Source organism: Panicum virgatum, chromosome 9K (assembly GCF_016808335.1).
Source record: "Panicum virgatum strain AP13 chromosome 9K, P.virgatum_v5, whole genome shotgun sequence".
Taxonomy (NCBI): domain Eukaryota; kingdom Viridiplantae; phylum Streptophyta; class Magnoliopsida; order Poales; family Poaceae; genus Panicum; species Panicum virgatum.
This window is the reverse complement of record NC_053144.1, coordinates 34,426,352-34,443,903: the sequence shown is the minus strand read 5'-3', so window position 1 is coordinate 34,443,903 and position 17,552 is coordinate 34,426,352. Positions and strand designations below refer to the sequence as shown.

The 17,552-nt window shown below is 52.1% G+C and overlaps 1 non-coding gene across 1 annotated transcript; it reads right to left on the bottom strand.

Moving 5' to 3' along the window:
- Positions 1-16,906: 16,906 nt before the first annotated feature.
- Positions 16,907-17,013, bottom strand: LOC120653135. Its single transcript, XR_005666816.1, has one exon. It is a non-coding gene; the product is annotated as a small nucleolar RNA R71 (small nucleolar RNA).
- Positions 17,014-17,552: the final 539 nt, after the last annotated feature.

The following is a 17,552-nucleotide window of genomic DNA, read 5'->3' as shown; positions in this document are numbered from 1 at the left end:
GGGGTACCCAAGCAACGCTCGCCGCAACATGGTGGGCGGCGCTACCTTCTCCCTGCGCCAGGGTTGCTCGTATCTGGCCCTGGAGCTCCGGGACAGCAACAAGGGGTGGAACAAGGAGTGGTTCGTGGTGTCGAACCCGGCTCCCTGTTTGCCCGCTCGCACCGGCCGCGCACCAGAGTACCGCGCGTGCTGGGAGGAGCTGCCGACTGAAGAGGAGATGGTCCAAGTGACACTTCTCCTCGAGGAGATCGCCGGCCTGTTGGCCCTGGGGCGGATAGGCACCATGGTGGCCCTGTCCTTCAGTAAAGGGCTGGTGCAGCCAATTCAGGATAGGGTGCACCCCGGCTTCGAGTACTGGGGTCGCCAAGACACGAACCGGGGGCAGAACCGAAAGGTCCCCCAGGAAGAAGCTTTGAACCGGGTCGCCCGCATAATGCAAGGGGTGATCTGGGATAAAGGGTGACAAAAGGCACATTGCTTGAAGCGGCCGACCAGAGTTGTAAGTATTCTCTGCTTTTTCGAGCTATTCTGCTTTTATTCCGAGTTGTTTTGTTTTTGCTCTGGAGTTGTTTTCGCCATGCTTTCCGTATGCGGCGCACCCATTGGGTTGTAACAAACTCTAAATGTTTTCTGTCTTGCAGGCAAAAGTTCTAGAGCACTGGTCCCCCGCTCCCCTGCCAGAGGGGGATGCAGGGAAGAATGCCGCCGCCCCGACCAATCTGAACGAGCCGACGGTGGCAGATTTGGAGATATCATCCGACTCGTCCGTTGGAGGCGAGTCGGACGTTGAAGTTGTAGGGGCCACTATTGTGGCAGAACCACTTTAAATTACACCAGTTCAAGTGCGATAAACATCTAAGCGCACCTCAACCGGTATAATTATTGGTCTGTCGGGTAACATTCCGATGTAACCAGTGAATATCCGATCGTAACACAAGTATACATCCCGCACGAAGGCGAGTCAGAGATACAATATTCCACAATATTTTACATCACATAGATAAGAGGTGTAATTTACATTAGAGTTTGGAAGCTAGTAAACCGAAGTTCTAGCTTTTACAAACTTATTCAAAAGATCTTTAAAGAGGTTTAACAGTAACTAAGTGTCATACAGAAGTTCTGCAGCGGAAATAAAATATGACTGTACATAAACATCATAAGGTAGATGTCATGGTAAGCCCGAGCATGACATCATTCAGCCGAGCCATTGCTGGTCGAGGATGGTTCCCACTCCATAGACCAGCCAGGAGGTAAAACACTAAGCCAAGTCAAGCTATTGTTTATGTCCTCACAAGTCATTCCTGAAATCAAAGTCACAAGCAAGACTGAGTATACTAATACTAAGCAAGACTAACCCGACTAAGGGTATACAATAGCCCCATATCTAGACATGACAGGCTTTGAAAAGTTCTAGGGTTTCTTTTGCTAAAAAGCAACAAAGAGTAGATCCTTATTTTCAAAATTTTAGCTCTCAGATTCTAGTGTTATTAACCATTCTAGGTATGCACTTATCTATACAAACATGGTAGAGGAAAATTAATTTCATCCAACCAGTTTGAGTATCAGCTTTGTTCAACTTCTTACTCTATGTGGCAAAGGGATCAAGCAGTCTCAATTTCCGCAAGAAATGGATGATTCTGAATCGAATTTCAGAGCTTGCAAGGGTAAACCTAAGACACACGCTTGGAGTACTGTCAAGTCACTCCCAAGCAACCATTGGCTTCTCATTCCGGTTCATGCATGAGGGCCACTCTCCCACACTACAGAGAACCACCACATCTCTGTAGCTGCAGTGTTGCAACATAATTTAACTTCCTATCTCTAAGAGAGAGTGGGAGGTATGTCCATTTGCCGGGCCGATCAGTTACTAGACTTACCGCGTACCATATTTATGGCATGTGGCTAGTACTTTCAAACGCTTAACCACCGTTACCACACACTGCGGCCTTAACAATTTATCAACATAGACGGATTTCAACCATGAATCTCGTAACCAAATTCGTCGATGATCCTTATAGTGATTGCAAGAAAGTAAACAATCAACTCCTATAAAGCTCGCGAGTGACAGGCAATCACTCGACTTTTACCGATCCCAATTAGCATAGCATCTATTCGGACTCAGTTTCTAGTGTTCAATCAATAGGTACCTAGAATTATGCATCTAAAGTTTTCATTCAACTCCAATAACTTAAATGCACAAGCAAATAGTAATAATAAGTTGCATAATTTAAAATAGGGAAAATTCGATTCATGCCACCACAACTCCGTGAAATTGGGTGTCATGTTGAAAATCATGCCACTCAATGGCATGGATTTCAACATGAGATCCAATTTCAAGAAATTGGAGTGGCATGGATCCAACTGACCCTTTAAAATAATAGGATTATGCACAGGGGCTTGCCCTCAGTGGCGTCTATAGAGTCAGTAGGCTTTGGCTCTTCCGAATCATAGTTCGGGACTTCAGGTACTTCAACAATGTGAGCCTGGGCTTCAGAAATATCCCCGTCTGATTCCTGGATGAGTTCATATGTTCCGTCTGCTAGCGGGGTTGTTTCTATATGAAATGCAATAGTTGAAAACAGTGAGGTGCTTGAGTATAGCTTTCCTTCACTATAAAGTTGTAATTCAACCAATCAAACAATCCACAGGAAGGATTTAATTAAATCCTTAAAGACACAAACAATACATAGAGAAAGAAATTTTAAAAACATAAGTTAAAGTTTGGCAAAGAATCTACAAAAAAATACATAGAGCTTGACATACTCTATAGAACACATGGGTCAAGGCTCACAAGCAATAGGGTCCTAGAACATAAGATACAAATAAAAAGAGCTATAACTTAATCCTATTCTTAGATTTAGCTACACAAGGATTGAACTCAACTCATGACAACAAATTTGTAGAGCTAATCAAAAGGAACACAACAAAATTAGTTTGGTATTTTTCTGATTTTCCACAATTTTCTAGGATTTTCCAAAGTTCATCACATAGAATAGAAAGGCTCTGGTCTTTTTGCAGAAAGAACCCTGGAAAGATTTCAATTTCTTACAAATAGGTCCTTGGCTCAAGGAAGGAGAAGACAGGGAGGGAGCCGGCCGAATTACGGCGAGGAGGGTCACCGGCGGTGAGGGCCAAGGGGCCAGGGAGCATGAGGGGATGGAGGCGCACGTGCAGAGGGGTTTGGATGGGGCGCGGGATGGCTGGAGAGGGCTCGTCGGCAAGGAACAGGGAGCGGCAGTGGGGGAGCTCGTCGGTGATGGAGCTCTGGTGAGGGAATGGCGGCGAGAAAGGGTCGATCAGCTCCACGGAGTCAAGGTGAAGCGGACCAGGGGGTTGTGGTGGTCGGGGTGGGTTTGTGGCGGCGGGTCAATGGCGGACAGAGCTCGCCGGAGTTGGAGAAGGGGTACGGTGGTGTGAATTGCCGGAATCGAAGTTCGGTTAGGCTATTTATAGGCCGCTGGGAGAAGGATAGGTTTTGGGAAAAGAGGCGCAAGAGATAGGCTCACTGCAGTGGACATCCGGCGGCGGAGGCATTTTCCCAGGGGCTGTCGGTGATGTGGCAGGAGACAGGGGAAGTCATGCTGCGTGGCGCGGGTAAAGAAGGCCAGCAAAGGCGGTGCAAGTGGCAGCGGGACTTCACGTGCGACGCGTGGAGGCGGCGAGGCGGTTCGGGGAGGTGGCTTCCCACGGCGGCGAGCGGGCGGCGCGTCATGGAGGGAGGAGAGAGCACCAGCGGAGGGGGAGTGGGGCCAGGAGGAAGCTGGGAGAGGCAGGTGGCGCTCCAAGCCACGGCGGGGAAACTGGCGGCGGCAGCGGCCTGCAGAGGCTCCGACGAAGCTGGAGCTTGAAGAAGGGTGGGAGGGACTGGTTTGTAAAAAGTCAAAATTTCAGGGGCTTTGGAGTAAAGTAAAATTAGCCACTGAACTAGGGCTCAAATGAATAGTTGCCCAAAATGAAAATTTTCAGTTTTTCAAGATCTACAACTTTCATGTTGTGCAAATTTGCACTAGATCAAAGGATTTGAAAATAAATTCAAAAGATTGAGTAAACTCTAATTAATAAAAGAAAAATACTTTTTGATAGCAAAATCACAACAATAAAGGACTAAAATTCAATAAAGCTGCCAAGTAATGATTACTAGCATATTTGTAAGAAAGCCCTTCGTAAAGTTGAAATTACACCATAAGTCAAACTCTTTAGCAAAAAGGGACTGGTATTTTTTTATAATTACTAAAATACCCCTAATTTTTGTATTGAAAATTTTTAACTTTCAAACAAGAATAAACACAAAAATTCACACATTAAACTTTGATCTACTGGCTAGACATCGGAGGTGTCACAACTATCCCTCCCAACCCGTCCGCGCTGGGACGGCAGAGGAGGAGATAGGCCGTTCGGAAGGTCTCGGCCTCCAAGGCCGGCATGAAGGGGGCCCTGCCCAAGGGGACCCTTGCCGCCGCCTCGAGGTTGGGGAGAGAAGAGCCAGGGGCGGAGGACGCCCCCGAATTGTTTGGTGAAGGCGCCGGTGCCGGCGCTAACCGTGCAGATGTAACACCCTAATTTAATTTTCCTATTTAACAATAAATTTAATTGGTTTTATTTAATTTTCTAGGATTTATTTTGCTTAGCCTTGCATTTATAATTTAATTTTTGCTTCATAAAGTAATTAAAATTTATTTTAGGGCTAACTTGTTTGTGCATACATGCTGGTGCATAAGTTTTAATTGTTTGAGTGCATAGGAGTTTGAATTCAAATTTGATTTGAATTCAAATAGTTAGTGTGAGTTAGTTTGAAAAAGAAAAGGAAATAGAAAAGGAAAAGAAACCCAAAACCAAACCCAGCCCGGCAACCCACCCAGTCCGGCCCACACTCCTCTCCCCTTCCCTGCGCCGGCCCAGTCCGCCTCGCTCGGCCCAGCTCGCACGGTCCACTCCTTCCCTTCTACCGCTCTCAGGTCGCGGCCTCCTTTCCCAAGGCGCTCCCATGTGACCGGCCCGCCTTCCGTGTCCCCGCTCGGCCCAACCGCTCGCGCCCGCTCGCTCCAGTCGCGCCACGCGCGCGCCTTCTCTCGCTGGCAAGCTAGCCCCACGCGTCAGCGCCTCCTCGCGCCCGCACCGCGCGCTCGCCCGTGCCGCGTCTCGCTGGCGAACTGACCCCACCTGCCAGCCCCTCTCCGCGCGGAGCGCCTCCCGCACCGCACGTGCTCGCTTCGCCTGCTGCACCCCGGGCCCGCGCGTTAGCGCCAGCCTCCTGACGTTCGTGCGCATTAGCGCCCTCAGTCTGACCAGCCGGCCCCGCCTGCCAGTCTCCCTTGCTCACGCTCCGCAGACCTCACACGCCCGCTGCCCCAGCGCCGCTGACAGCCCGGCCCCCATGTCAGACCCTTCTCTCCCGACGCGCCCGCACCAGTCACGGCCGAAATCGCCGGCCGTGATCCTCGCGGCACCTTTCCCTGGGCACGCTCACCAGATCCCGCCCGCCTACCCTTTTATCGCACCCCGCGGCCCTCCTGTACGCCATCCTCACGCCAGCACTGCCGTTAACCTAGCACCGCCGCCTGCCGGAACTCTGTGCTCGGTAGCCGCTGCCACGCCACCACAAACCCGCCACCTCGAAGGCCAACTCCGACCACTGCGCATCATTGGAGCACCGCGTGGAGGAGGAGGTCGCCTGCAGCCTCCCTCTACCCCACGCTCCGCACGGGGAATTGCTCACCGGAGCACCACCGAGCCGCCACGCCGCTGTCGCGCCCTCTACGCGGACCCCCGCCCGATTCAAACCACTCGGTGAGAACCTACACGTCATCCCGTTCCTTTTGGCACTAGAACTGGTAGGCCGCAGCCCCTGGGGCCTCTAGAACTTTGCTCACCGGCAATTTTTCCGTCACGCCGAGCCGCTTCCGCCGTCGAACCCGCCGCTCCGGCCCTCCCCGAGCCCAGCAGAAGCCTTGGGTGGATCACGCATGTCGCGGTGATCATTCCAGGACAAAACCCTAGACAAAACGACCCCTGGAACCCCGGAAACACCGAGCTCCAGCGAGCCCAGTGCTGCGCCGCCACGAGATTCGTCGCCGGCGGCCGCCCACCGCCGCCTCACACGCCCCTTTTCACCCCAGCCGCCCGATCTATGCCCGACGCTCCAGATTAGATCTAGGTTCCTTTAAATCTAAGTCATCGGATCTTGAACCAACGGCTCAGATCAAAACATACCGGTTCGCTATGGTCTTTTTGCTAAAGAGCCCCTCCTTTTCTTTGAAATCAACCCGCAGTCCACCTATAGTCAATAGTAATTGCAGTTTAGTCCAAACTTTAACACCCAGCCCCCTGGGCTCTTTAGAATTTGAACCCGCCGTCCAGCCCTTGGCTTTTTGTGCGTTAACCCCTGAGTCTATGGGTTATTTATGTTTTAGTCCTCGGTTTTGCCCAGAAACCCCCTGGAACTCCAGTTTTCTTACAAATAGGTCCCTGGATCTTGTTTTTAGCCTAGATTTTGCGTTTTAGCTCCGTTTTAGGCGTTCTTTATGTCCACGCGATCATTATAATCCATAGAATAGTTTTAGACTAGTTTAGTGTGCTGTTTTTATGAATTTATGTATTGTTTCTTAGTTTTTGTTAGTGTTTGCTTGTATGCTTATAGTTGTGCTTTGTTTTGGCCTTATGCTCGTGAGTAGACGCTGATCCATCTGAGGAGCCCCAGTACCAGTACCCGGAGCAGCCGTCTTTCTGACTAGTTTGAGCAGCAGCAGGAGCAGTACCAGGAAGGCAAGTATAACATGAACACAACCTATCACTTTTAAATACACTTTCATACTGCATTTTAATACTGTATGCCTATAAGGATTTCCTAGCCACTTTATATCCTTTATATACATCCTTTGGGTTGCATTTTGGTTAGTTGTGCTAGGTGCCACGCTATAACACACTTGGTCCTTTTTAATTAATTTCATTAATGGTATATGCAACTTAATTCCGAGAGTGGCCCTCTGTGTAGCTTGAGTGGCTCACTTCTCATTAAAATTGGTTTTGTTAGAAACTTGGTTTAGGGGGCCAACACGGTGCTTACTGCCTGGTTGGCCACTCTCCATAAGGACCGGTTCATAGAGCGACAACCTGGGACAACAGCGCTACCACAAGACTAGAATGGGACGGTCTTGGCTTACTAATTAGTCCATTTTGGTTCGGGAGTAACTTACCGACGGGGCAAGAGGGGAGTCGAGCCTCAATGGTGCCCAGGCTACGAGGCTTGGTGTGCGCACCCCTCGAGGTGGGTACCATCGTTGCATTGCCTGAATCCTTAGCGGTTACACCTTACCAATGTGTCCTTTGTAACGGCCTCGTAGTGAGTCGCTAGTCATCTCACCTAAGGAAGTGTGATGAACAACTGGCGTAGCTCACGACTTGTGGGGAAAGATGTGCAACCTCTACAGAGTGTAAAATTGGTATACTAGCCGTGCTCACAGTCATGAGCGGCCCAGATCCTCCTTTTGATTAGTGGGGTTAGCTCCTTCCGACGAGGGGGTGCCTCTCGGGGTTACCTTGGTGGTTGTGGTTTGGTTCTCAGTAGCAACATGATTAATTTTGATTAATTACTATGTAACTGGGTTTATGGTAATTCATCAACTTGTAGTAAATAGCTTTAATAAAATTTTGCCAAGACTTAAAAGCTAATGCAGTCAGTCAGCCAACCTAGAGCCTCATAGTTTGTGTTATACTTGTTGAGTACAAGTTGTGTACTCACCCTTGCCTCTTCTCTACTTTTTCCTCTTGGATACTCTAATGCTGCTCAGTTCCTGCCGACGCGAGGGAGTTCGCTCAGCGCTACCAGGACTACGAGGACTTCTAGGCATTCGTCTCCCAGTCGACGTCCCTGTGGCGCCCTGCTCAGCTTCGGAGAGTTTTATCGTATTTATACTTCGCTTCCGCTGTATCAGACATTTTGTCATTAATGTAATAAATAAAATTTGTATTCGCTTTATTATATCTTTTTACGTGATATGTGCTGTGATATACTGTTCATTCTGTTGTATATACGTGTGACTTGATCCTGGCACGTATATGATTGCTTGGTTTATGTCCTTTTATAAACCGGGTGTTACAACAGAGGGGGAGGCTGCGCTAGGGGTGACGCGCGTGGGGAGCGTAGGGTCTCCCCTGCTCGTGGCCCGGTCGCAGCCGCCTACCGCACCATTGAAGCTGACATTCAACATGCACCACAGCGGGGGCTAAGCATATTGCAACTGCAATTGCTTTTGTTTGCTTTGAATCTTCAATTGTTCCTTGATGCTGCGGAATTAATGACCTCGCAGGAAGAGGAAAGTGGGGGAGTCTGCTGATGAGACCCACCGGGTCGAGGCGGCTACATCCCCTCCGTCGGTGGGGAGCCCACCACGGTACCACGCTCATCGAGTAGTGGCACAAGTTGAGGAGGAGGTGGCTGACCAGGTCGGATGGGCTGAGGAGGCCGGGCGGTCTGCAGGTGAGAAGGTCGCGCCGATGGAGGAGGTGCGAACGCCGCTCCTGTCTCCGCGGAGTCCATCGCAGGAGAACCCGGGCCGGGAGCTGTTTCCCATTGGCCAGGATCCCGTCCTGCCTAAGGCCAACCGCACGGAGCAGCAGGAGGCCGAGCGGGATGATTCGGCAGGGCTGACGGAGGAACTCCTCGCCGCTGCGCGCCGCGTGATGGAGTCAGCCGAGGTAAGATGTCACTCTCTGGCCTTGTTGTTTTTCGTGTGATCTTGTCTTTGTTGCTGATTGCAATTTTCTTTGTCAGTCCCTGGCTAGCCTGAGCCAGTAAGCCGGCGAGAGGCTGCGGGTCGTGCCGGCTGCGGATGGCTGACTTGAGCAGCTCGAGTCTCGGCTGGCTGAGCTGGAGGTGCAGAACCGCCAGCTGGAGAAGCAGCGGGCGGAGACCGAGAAGCAGCTGGTGGACGGGAAGCAGGGTAAGGAACGCGCCACGTTCTTCGCCGACTCCTTTGCGTTCGGGCTAATCGGTACCCTTTTAGGGCCGGAGAAGGAGGTCCGTGCCCTGAGGCGCGACCTGGCGGCCAGCGAGAAGGCCAATACCGATCTGCAGAAGGGTCGGGATGCCGCGGAGGTGAGGGAGGGTGCCACTGAGGGCAAACTCCGCCTGGAGCACCAAATACACAAAGGTATGGTTCAGAAACCACCCTGTTTTCCTTTTGAGCGAACTCGTATGGAGTTGAAGTGTGATTTTTCTGACAGGGGCAAAGGCTCAGCTGGCCGAGGCACTCGCAGCCCTTGGGCGGTTCACCGGCAAGGTGGACGCCATCCTCGCCGCTTTCGAGCCAGAAGGCGCTGCCGCGACGGAGGACCTGGAGGCGCGGCTGTAGGCGGCGCGTGGGCGGCTGGAGGGCTTCACCAAGAGGGTCACTGAGGATGCGGCTCAGTACACCATGGGACTCATGAAGTCCCACTTCCCGGAGGCCGACTTGGAGCCAGTGGGTGACAGGATGGCGCCTGACACCTCGGACCTTACCTGGTCCGACTACCTCACCGACGCCCGGCCGATCGCGGAGCGCGTGGCGGCCGACCTCAACCTGTAACTGTAGAAGCTAGGAAATTTGTCAGCGGATGGCCGAGAACAATATTTATTTTGTATGTAAACAAATGTGCATGTGTTTGTGTTTTATTCCGCAATTCGAGAGGTTGTAGACTTGGCCGAGTAGTTAGGAAAGACGACCCTGCGATGTACCTTTACTTGCCGGGTTGAGACCTGGTCATCAAGCGCGCGGGTAGTACGAGGTGACGCAAGGTGGTTCCAGGACTAACAAGGTTGGGCTCACAACACCCAGTTACGTTAGGGGTGTCTACGCTGAGTAGACTTTGGGCTCGGACTGGCCGAGCCCAGCCCCCGAGTGTGACAGGCAAGTCGGGCTCACCGACGCGTAGCCCCGAGTGTGCTAAACAAGTCGGGCATAGGAAAGAAGACATGTACAAGTAACTAGAAACTTTGAACTTTATTAATAACTAATGAGTCGAGTACATAGCTTTGTTTATTGTTCTTCTACGGATAGAAGTGATGGAGGTGTTCGATGTTCCATGGGTTGCCCATGTCCGTTCCATCTTCGCGCTGGAGCCTGTAGGTTCTTGGGACAACTATACTGCTCATGATGAAGGGGCCTTCCCATGGGGAAGTCAGCTTGCCTCCGGGGGACTGGACCCGTCGGAGTACCAGGTCACCGACGTTGAAGTTGCACTGCTGGACGTTTTTGTCGTGATAACGACGAAGCTGCTGCTCGTACCGGGCGTGCTGGAGGGCTGCCGTTAGACGGTGCTCCTCGGCCGAGTCGAGATCGGTTCGCCGAGTTGTTTAGGCCTCGCCTTGGTCGCAATTTTGGGTGTGCGGAGCACCAATGGCGATATCCGTCGGGAGGATAGCCTCAGAAACGTAGACCATGAAGAAGGGGGAGTAGCCGGTGGCCTGACTTCTCGGCGTGCGCAGCCCATTACTACTCTGGGTAGTTCTTGGATCCATTTGGAGCCGTATTTTTCGATCGGGTCAAATATTCTGGCTTTGAGCCCTTGAAGGATCAAGCCGTTGGCACATTCCACCTGGCCATTGCACCGTGGGTGAGCCACGGAGGTGTAGTATACGTCGATGCAATTGTCCTGGCAGAAGTCCCAGAATTCGGATCCGGTGAAGGAGGAGCCCAAGTCTGTGATGATCCGGTTGGGCACTCCAAACCTGTGGGTGATTTCTTCGATGAACTCGGCTGCCTTGGCTGCCGACGTTGATGAGACCAGCTTCACCTTGATCTACTTGGTGAACTTGTCAATAGCGACGAAGATGTGGGTGTAGCCGCCTTGTGCCGCCTTGAGCGGTCCCACCGAGTCGAGTCCCCAACAGGCGAATGGCCAGGATGGAGGAATCGTCCGCAGGGCCTGAGCTGGGACGTGTTGCTGCTTGGAGAAGAACTGGCACCCTTGGCATCGTCTGACGATAACCTGGGTGTCGGCCAGTAGAAGCCTGATCCGAAAGCTTTGCCAACCAGGGTTGATGATCCTGCGTGGTTTCTGTAGATTCCCAAGTGGATCTCGCCAAGGAGTCAGACTCTGTCTTGCTAGGAGATGCACTTGGAAAGGGTTCCAGAGGAAGCCGAGTGCCTGAACAACTCGGTTCCGATGACGATGTAGTTTGCGGATCGGCGGGCGAGTCGCTCGTGCTCCTTGTCCTTCGGATAGGATTTGTTGTTGATGATGAAGTCGAGTATTAGGGCTCGCAAATCTAGATCGGCGACCATTACTTCCTGGCCTAGGGCTGGCACTAGGTCAGGCTTAGTAGGAGGTTCCTCTTCAATCTTAACTGTGGGGGAGTTGAGAGCCTGTACGAAGACTCCGGCTCAAGGCTGCCATGCACCCTGTAAGTTTTATCAGATCCTTCTTGCACCTGGGTGGCTTCATGAACCTGATAGCATTGATCTTGGTCGGGTTGGCTTCGATGCCCCGGCTACTCACGATGAAGCCGAGTAGCTTCCCGGATGGAATGCCAAACACGCACTTGGTAGGGTTTAGCTTCCATTTGAATCTTCTGAGATTTTCAAATGTTTCTTGGAGGTCGGCAATGAACTGATCATTGGACCTTGTTTTGATGATGATGTCATCTACGTAGGCCTCGGCGTTGCGCCCAATCTGCCCCTGGAGGCATTTCTGAATGGCTTTCTAGTAGGTAGCACCTGCATTCTTGAGGCCGAGCGTCATTGTGTTGTAGCAGTACGCCCTGAAGGGCGTGATGAAGGAGGTCTTCTCTTGATCCGACTTCTTCAAGACGATCTGGTGGTAGCCTGAGCAGTCAAGAAAAGAGAGAAACACGCACCCGGCTGTTGAGTCAACAACCTAGTCGATACGCGGGAGAGGGTAGGGATCTCTAGGACAGTGCTTATTGAGATCTGTATAGTCAACACACATTCTCCATTCACCATTTTTCTTTTTTACGAGGGCTGGGTTTGCCAGCCATTCTGGATGTGTGACTTCTCGGATAAAACCAGCGGCTAGGATCCGGGTTACTTCTACCCTAATATCCTCCTTCCGATCTTGAGCGAAGCGACGCAGCCGTTGCTTGATGGGCCGTGCCTTCTCATTGAGATCCAAGGAGTGCTCAGCCTCCTTCCTCGGTACGCCTGGCATGTCAGAGGGCTTCCATGAGAAGATATCCCAGTTGGCGCGGAGGAGGGAGCTGAGCGTGAGTTCCTATGCGGAACCGAGCTCTGCCCCGATCAAGGCGGCCTTGTCGGGGTGGTCATCCCTGAGGACAATTGCCTTCGTCTGGCTGTTAGGGTGCAGCTAGGACCCTAGTGCCGAGTCGTTGGAAGGTATCTGGAGCTGATCCTTCACGAGGGCATTTGCCGCCTAGGAGACCAAGGCCTGGTTGCTGCTCCTTTCCATGGCTTCGGCGGTGTTGATTTTCTCCGTCTCACAGGAGTGAGACGTCTGGATGTCGCCACGGATGGAGAGGACTCCGTTCGGAGCCGGCATCTTCAGGAGAAGATACGTGTGGTTTGGGATTGCCATGAACTTGGCGAGAGCTGGTCTCTCAAGTATGGCATGGTAGGATGTTTCGAATGACGCCACCTCGAAGATGATGGACTCCGTCCTGTAGTTGTCCCGAGTGCCGAAGGTGACCGGAAGTGTGACCTTGCTGACCGGAGTCAAACCAGCACCCGAGATGATGCCATAGAAAGCCTAGTCCGAGGGGACCAACTTGGCCATGTCGAAGCCCATGTCCTCCAGGGTCTTGGCGAAGATGATGTTGAGGGCGCTGCCGCCATCGATGAGCACCCTGGCCATACGGATCTGGCAGATCACTGGGTTCACCACGAGTGGGTAAGCACCCAGCCTGGGTAGATGTACCCAGTGGTCGCGTCGGTCGAAGGTGATCGGGATCTCCGACCGGAGGAGGGGTTCAACCGGGTGCCTGAACACCGCGTTGACATCACGGTTGTGCAGCTTGATGCTACGCCGGCAGGACGGCTCACTGGAGCCTCCGAAGATAATGTTGACCACCCGTTGTTCGTCCTGGAAGGTGTCGGGTGATCTGATGCCTTGCTCATTGTCCTCGTCTCGCCTGGGCAAGCGGTTTTTGTAGCCACGGCTACGAGAGCTTCTGGAGCTACCCGGCCTATACAATCGTCTAGCCTGGGTCGCTTAATCTCTTATGGGGCGACGCTGTTGGAGAGGGCGCAGCACTCACACGCCGTGTGGTTGGCGTCCTTTTGCCAGGGGCACTTGGCATCAAGGAGCCTTTCGAGCTCCTCCTGGTCGAGGGAGGTGCGCTGCTGGGGCTGATCGACAATGGCGACGGTGTTGTCAGGGCCGCGCTTGCGATCGCGGGCCTTGGATGACTCGGCACGGTCGCAGTTCTTACCATGTCGTGGGGGACGATCGCCGCATGGATGTGCCGAGTCATCGTCCCTTTGGCAACGACAATCGACGGGGTCGCGGTAGTCCTTGTGGTGACGGTGTGCGCGCTCGGCATCCATCATGTCAGAGATGGTCTTGGGGTTGTTCTCGAACATCTTTCTCCATAGTTCGATGATATGGAGGCCTTGGTGAAAGTGGTAGATCACATCCCTGTCATCAACCTCTGTAATCGTGTTATGGTTAGCAAAGTACCTCTTGATGTAGTCACGCAGGGACTCGGAGGGAACCTGCGTGACGCTGCCCAGATACCATATGGTTTTGGGACCCGGGTAGGCTGCCTGGTAGTACTGGATGAAGGCGGTGCAGAGATCCCGCCAGCTGTTGATCATGCCGGCAGGAAGGGATTCCAGCCAGTTGAGCGCCTAGTGGCTCATCATCACCGGGTAGTACGCCACCATGATGTTGTTGTTGCCATTGGCAGCTCGGACGGCGATGACATAGGTGTGTAGCCACGTCTTGTGGTCGGATTCACCATCAAACTTCTCGATGCCAAACGGCTTGAAGGTCGCAGGCCACTGGATAGCTCGCAACCTGTCAGAGAAGGCGGAAAAGCCGTCGAGGTCATCCGCCGAGTTGTAGTCGTTGCTGTGAGGATGATGATCGCAGTTGTTGTGGTTGATGCCGGGTACGCCGTACTCCTCATCCTAGCAGCGACGGCGCTCCCGCTCAGCATCGTCCTGCTCGCGATGATAGTTGTGGATGCGGGGTCGAAGATCTCGGTGGTCGAGGCGGGCACGGAGATCCGGCTGGTCAACCTCCTCATCGCGGTGGTGGGGGCGCACCTAGCGGTTGGAGCTCGATTGCGCCCGGTAGTTGGAATACTCCTTCCTCAGGCCCTGCGCCTGGGTTACTGCAACGTGGAGACGAGCACAGGCTTTTGCAATCTCAGGGGTTTGGGGAAGACCCTCGAATACCTGGAGTATGGCGGCCCTGTTTTCAGATGGCGTGGCGAAGACTTCGTGGCCGTCATAGTCCAGGACGAACTCGTTCTCGAGGTTCCTAGGCCTTGGTGGGGATCCATGCCTTCGCGCAACTCGAGGGTTGCGACGCTTGCAATTGTTGAGATCTTCTTCGCCCTGGCGGATGACCTCCTCGTTGGCCCGACAATCGGCGTGAAGAGTGTTGCGATGGAGGCGTTCTGCCCGATGTTGGTCATCCTTGCCGTCAATGTACTCGGAGTCCAGTGAGACGACCGACATCTGGCGTTGGTCGTCGGGGCTGTTACGGTTGGGTGGAGGGTGAAGACAGCAACCTGATATTCGGCCACAGGATGTGAGGGCGAATCAGATCGGATCTGCTCCAGGTCGTACTGATCCAACTCGGTGATATGCAGGTTACCCATGCGTACTCGGACCTAATCCGAGTACACCGCTGAGTTGTTGCGGAGCCTATAGGGTATGAGTGCAGAGTCATTTGGATGGCCCAGCACGCTCTCGCCGAGTTAGATGCACTTGGCGATGGATCTGGTAACACGATCTATTCCGGAGATTAGATCGGTGTTGGAGATGGCAGGGCGACGTGTTGCCCTGGGGCGAACGATCGGTGCATCGTTGGTGTCGAGTTCAGAAACTCGACGAGCAATGGAGCTCTGCACCGTCAGATCGGATCTGACTCTTGTAGAATTGCCGCTCTCGGTGCTCGAGGGGCTGGTGGGTGGGTTCCAAGGAACCGTAGTTTCCGGGAAACTACCAAAGGTGAAGGAGAATCCGGCGGCGGCCTGCATCTGGATGCTGACGTTGGTGGAGAAGAAGACGCCGGATCTTGATGCCATCGAACTGGCTGAAAGGACTCCTGAGAAATCTCTGCTACCTGGCGCGCCAACTGTCGGATTGCTTATCCGGCAAGTCCACCAGGGGTATGCCCGGCAGTAGATTTGTAGGTGAAGGGGGGATTTCATAACCAAGAGCTAAATGGTTGCGAGATGATGCTAGGGTTTTAGATAGGTTCGGGCCGCTCGAGAGCGTAAAACCCCACATCCTGTGTTATGTGTATTGTATGAGCTTGACGACGATGAATGATCGGATGATGGGACGATGGGATGTTGGGATGTGTTTTCTATGGGTCTCCTCACGGCGCCTTTGTAGGTCAGGTGCCATGGGTTACAAGTAAGGGAGGATATCTACTCGGGTTATTACATAGAATCAGGTCGGTTGAGATCCCTAGATATCCGGAATCCATATCCGCGCCTTGATCCTGATCCTCAAAGGAACCTTCCGACGTCCAGCCGAGTGCCTGTTCGCCGGGTAGTCGTGCAGAGTGATCCTGGCCGAGTGGGTACCCAGTCGGGAGAGAACTACTTGGCTGGGAGGTACCCAGATGTACCTCCGTCAGGCGGTAGGTGGCGACAGCCCTGTTCATCCCTTGTAGTCCACCGCGTTCGGGTGCTTTCATAGCACTAGTTGTCGACTGTCGTTGGACTCCCTTATCACACCAGTCTGAGTCCTTTCCTGAGGGCGCCGAAGTAAGCTCTAGTTTCCCGATAACTAGTTAGGAACAAGGTTTACTCTAGAGAGGCTAGGTCGATATTATAGAAGAGTTTTAGGAGTCTTTCTCGCTCGTTGTCCTCCCTGTTGCTTACCTCTCTAAGGATTAGAGTCTCCTGTGTCAGACGGTCATCGTTGGGCATTATCTTATCTTATCTATCAGGCTTACCCCCACTAAGTTAGTCGGTTGATATCTCTAGTAAAATTTGTCATTCGATTCTTCGATACTCTTTACCATAGTGCTTCCCTGAGGAAATTACGATACCCTGGAATACTCCAAGGTGAAGTGCTACAGCAGTGATTCTGTGCGCTTGCGGAATTGATATTCTTTTGGGCATAAGAAACGCCAACAAGCATTTCTGGCGCCGTTGCCGGGGAAGCAATTGGCTAAAGATATCGTCGAATAGTTTGATAAAACTTATTAGTTTATCACTGCTAATGTTAACAGGATCACCATTGCTCTCGGTATCTTCATGATTTCCATAGAGCAGTGCAGGACCAGTTTCGATCTACCATATCACTTCATCTCAAACCCAGAAATTGGGTGAATTGTTTGACGCATAGTCGTCCTACCAGAAGAAATTTTCTTAGGATCAAGGTTTGACAACACTAGCTTCAATACCCATGGCTCAGAAGACGCTCTGTCAATTCCCAACCCCGTCCAATGGCCATATCCCTACTGGACTGACTAATGACCAAAGCACTAATGGCTTTGAGATAAACACTGGGCTTGTCAACATGGTCCAAGCAAGTCCCTTCTGCGGAAAGGCATCAGAGGATGCCAGCTCTCATCTGCAAAATTTTCTGGAAGTGAGCAGCATAATCAACCCAAAAAGCACTACGATGGATAATATTCGTCTTCGACAGTTCCCATTCTCTTTGCTTGGGAAAGCAAAGACGTGGTATTACACCTACAAGTATTCGACACATGGGATACATGCTACAATGCTTTTCTAGTCAAGTACTTTCCGGTGTGCAAAACCAACACCCTTCGGAACAGGATTTCTAGTTTTCAACAACTCCAGGACAAAATAGTCTCGGAAGCTTGGGAACGCCTTCAGGAATACATTGCAGCATGCCCACACCACGACATGGAAGAATGGCTTATCATTTAGAACTTCTTCCATGGCTTGAACCAGCAGTCGCAAGATCACATGGACGCAGCAGCGGGAGGAGCGTTCCTCTCCCTCGATGTTGCAGGAGCTAGAGCGCTCATCGACAAGGTTGCTTCCAACCAGAGTCGGAAGGAGGATAGGCGCCGGCCCAGGCAAAGGGAATACATGAACTCGACAGTGTCGATAGGCTGATAGCCAAGATGGATCTTCTCATGAAAAAGCTAGAATCTCGACACTAGGAGGTTAACCAAACCATGGAGTCTCGAATGACATGTGAGAAATGTGGTAATATTGGACACTCGGGCAAATCCTGCCTGTTCACTCAAGAGGACGAGAACTCCATTGGGAACGACACTCCCAATAACTCAGACTGTCATCCTCTGCAAGGTTGGAATTCTAAGCCCGACCTCCCCTTCAGCCAACAGCAAGGTAACAATTTTAATAACAGTTTTCAGCCCTCGCTTAAAGACTTCGTGTATGGCCAAAAACAAATAAATGACAACATTAGTGAGAAATT